Below are 3877 nucleotides of genomic sequence, written 5' to 3'. Positions count from 1 at the left end.
GCTGCACAGAATGATCGCATTTTAAGTTGCTGAAGAGATTAATCTCTAGTTTTGTCTTCTATCTTTCCCAGCAGCTCTCCATCTTTCTGTCTGCCTCTGATAAATGTCATTTGATGAAATTTCAAAATCACCATTTACAACTTGCCGCATAAGTCTGACTCTACCCCTTCTGCTCCTTCCTTCTTCCAGTGTTTGAGACAGCGACAAAGTGTGGACCACCCCCAGCACTGCCTGCCCGTGGCCAAATAGTTTAACGAGTCTGCCGATGGAGAGAGCTCTGTCTCCGGGTTAGTGAGACAGAATAAACAGAAAATGTTCATTGCTGCATTCATTGAAGCAACAGGGAATAGGATTTTTTTTAAGCAACACGTTCAGATATGTTCTTATATACCTCTGGAGCAGATAGAACTTCAACTCTGTCTGCTACATCCGAGGCAGGGAGACCATCACTGCATGATTGGCATCTCATTTATTGTTAAGTGGTGCATCAGCAGACTGCGTCATTGGTCTTGTGGTCTGATTCTCACATCAGGTGGCTGTTAGAAATGTGAGACGTTGCTGGCGTGAATCCTGCAAGAGCCGTTGTTGCCTCTGATTTTTTTAATATTCAGGGGAGCATGGGGTGGTTCTTTATGAAATTGATTTCAGTCTATGATTGCGAAGGGTGTATGCTGCAAATATGTCACATGCATCCACTTCACCGGACGAAAGTTTAGGGTTAGTAATTGTGTGAAATAATGTTTCACTAGATTGGTTCGTAAACTGGCGCAGTAACTAAATAAAACGATGCCAAGTCTCAGCAGAGAAACAGATGACAATGAAACAGGCATCTGAGGACAAATTTGCTTCTTTTGCAAGTGAAATTTACTGCTTCCCAACGTGGGGTCCATTGAAGTGAAGCAGCAACAGAGGCTACCTTTGCTTGTGCTCACCTCATGTATCACATTTCCACCTTGGTCCCCGTAAAAATCTCAACTCAACAAGAAGCCAAGTGCCCACTGTGGGCCAGTGGCGTAATGGATAACGCGTCTGGCTTCGGATCAGAAGATTGCAGGTTCGAGTCCTGCCTGGCTTGAGCACGGCTCGCCCATTTTCAAGGCTAGAAAGCTGACATGTTCATCTGAATTTGGAATATATGGCGGGTGATTTTGTTGTCAGATTCCGCGAAGCTAAACTATGAAATTGGAAGTTATGCATGAGCAGTGTTGGGGACCTTTTCAGCTCACTGTTGGTTTCATTTCCGAGCTCACAACAACAGGTTTCATTGCCTGGAGAACTTGTTTGTGTTCTATGTAAATCTGCCTATTGTCGGCGAAACATGTGTGGGGACAGACAGTGAATGTGAAGCACTTGGAGTCAGTGTCATCCTGAGGGATGTGTCCGTATATCTCCCTCTGTGGCTAAACGTGAGGATGAGTTCCATAAGTGGGCTGTAACACAGCTTTACTGTCACAAAACCTGATTACAGTGTTAATCTCATTGATATTTGCCCTTGATACGTCAGAATGCACAACACGGTGTGCCAAATACTGGAAACTGAGATTAGGATAGATAGATGGCTGATGACGCGCACTGACACAATGGCCCAGATAGTCATTTTTTTCCACGTGATAAAAACTCGAAGACAAGGGGAAACTGACCTGTAAGCAAAAGGATCAATAATGGAAAGGCAAAAACAATGTCATTGTGAAATGATACAAGCCCTCCAGCGTGTTCCCTTGTTGTCTCGTGGTTCAGATTTGGTGTTTTTGGATCCACGGCCCTGGTTTGAAATATTGAGTTGAAGATCTTCCCTCCTAGCTTTTAGTGACACCAGCTTTGCTGACTCATTGTAATTTTATTCATTAACTGGCACTACTGGCTCGGCAGCATTCAATCAATCAACCACATTGCTGTGGGTCTGGGGTCACATGTAGGCCAGACCAGGTAAGGGTGGGCAGTTTTCATCCCGAAAGGGCATGAATGTCCCGGATGTGTTCTTCTGACAATCGATTGCATGGATTGCATCACCTCCCCTATGTTGGAAGGAAAGGGGCTGTGAGGTAACTAACTGTGCCCCAAACAATATTCAAGCTAACATGAAACAAAGAACTGCGGATGCTGGAAAACTGAAACAAAAACAGGAATTGACAGAGTGACCCAGCAGGCCTGTGGAGAGATACAGAGTTAACGTTTCAGATCCTCTAAGCATTCGTCAGAACCAGGTCAGTTTTGCCCCTCTATATTATAACACCAGGGAAATTATCGCTTTTGTCTGTCGAATCAGTATATTTATCAAAATATCGCATTAGTTTGCAGCCATCAACTTTACAACTTTAACAGATTTTTATCTGCTGTAATGCTGCTTCCGTCTCCCTCAGTTGGTGAAAGGCTCTGCTTGTATGGAATTATTTGCCTTTTCCTTTCAGTTAGTTAGCAGCAGTGTTTAATGGAGAATTGGTCCTTTTAGTGTCTACCTCAATATGCATCTCTGCTTGTCTTTGCTTATTCACTTCATCCCCTTTTATATTCTTCGACTCTCTAACCATCCATATTGAGGGCAGCACGGTGGCACAGTGCTCGGGATCAGCGTTTAATTCCAGCCTTGGGCGGCTGTCTGTGTGTAATTTGTGAAATCTCCCTGCGAATGCATGGGTTTCCTCCCACAGTTCAAAGATGTGCAGGGTGGGTGGATTGGCAGTGCTAAATTGCCCTTGGTGCTTAAGAAGGTGTAGATTAGGTAGGCTATAGGCAAATGGGTCGAGGTGGGATGCTCTGAGGTTCGGTGTGGACTTGTTCGGACAAAGGGCCTGTTTCCACACTGTAGGGGTTCAATATCTATATCCCGCATTTCCCATTGCTGCTCTTTGAAAAGTCTGAAAATCAGAGAGTATTTGAGACTGGAGCTGCTGAGAGGCTTCCCCATCACAACCAACACTCCCAACCCAGTTGTAAAGCTTGGAACTGGGCTGACATTCTCCAAATAGAGTTTCTGTCAATGAGGACCGAACAAAGGATGTACTTATTCCCTCAAAACATGGTGAGTGTTTAGACTTATAAATATAATTCCTAATCCACTAGAAAAGAAACAAATTGCTGCAATTATACAATTACAGTGATGTTTTTACTGTTGGTGTAAAATGATTGAACAGGGTAACAGCAGAGAATGAGAGTGATCAGTTCGTGGTGCCTGTCTCATTAAAACAATATTCCGCAGTAGGGCTGCAGTTTATTCTGCCGGACCTTGTTATTCCTACCAAACCCCAGGATGAATTAATTGTCAGCAGGAAACCATTCCCAGATGGGGAGAAAATAGGCGACAGGAATACCAGCACCGAATGACAATTATCTGCACTCAAACAAAGGCACCATGCTCAGTTCTCTGCACCGACAGGACAATTAATGGTCAAGTGGTATTGTTGCTGGACTGTTTATTCAGAAAGCCAGGTAACTTTCTGGAGACCAAAGTTCAAATATCACCCCCAGAAGATGATGGGATTTCAATTCAATAAATAACTGTAATTTAGAATGCAATGATGACCATAAATCCATCGTCAGGGGACCAAAACCCATGTGGTTCCCTCATGTCCTTCAGGCATCTTTGATCCTTACTAATCACGCCTACATCTGACTCCAGGCCCACAGAAAACATGGTGGGTAATTCGCAACGGGCAACAGATGTTGGCCGAGCCAGTGGCACTCTCAGTCTGTGAATGAATAAAGGGGAGCAAATAACTTTGTTGTTCAGATCAATAACATGCCAATTCAGAAACGTTGAAACGAGGTATCTTCAATGTAAGGCTCAGGCACCGCTGGGATTTTAACTCAAGATCGCCTGTTTACTACACACTTTTTTACCCATCGAAAGGGCCATTTCCTTAACCACGCAATCACAGTA

General features: G+C 44.0%; 1 non-coding gene across 1 annotated transcript; it reads left to right on the top strand.

Moving 5' to 3' along the window:
* The first annotated feature begins 1002 nt into the window (after nucleotides 1-1002).
* trnar-ucg (transfer RNA arginine (anticodon UCG)) lies at nucleotides 1003-1075 on the top strand. Its single transcript has one exon. It is a non-coding gene; the product is annotated as a tRNA-Arg (tRNA).
* The last annotated feature ends 2802 nt before the right edge of the window (nucleotides 1076-3877 follow it).

This window comes from Stegostoma tigrinum, unplaced genomic scaffold (assembly GCF_030684315.1).
Source record: "Stegostoma tigrinum isolate sSteTig4 unplaced genomic scaffold, sSteTig4.hap1 scaffold_94, whole genome shotgun sequence".
Classification (NCBI taxonomy): domain Eukaryota; kingdom Metazoa; phylum Chordata; class Chondrichthyes; order Orectolobiformes; family Stegostomatidae; genus Stegostoma; species Stegostoma tigrinum.
This window is presented reverse-complemented; position numbering and strand designations above follow the sequence as displayed.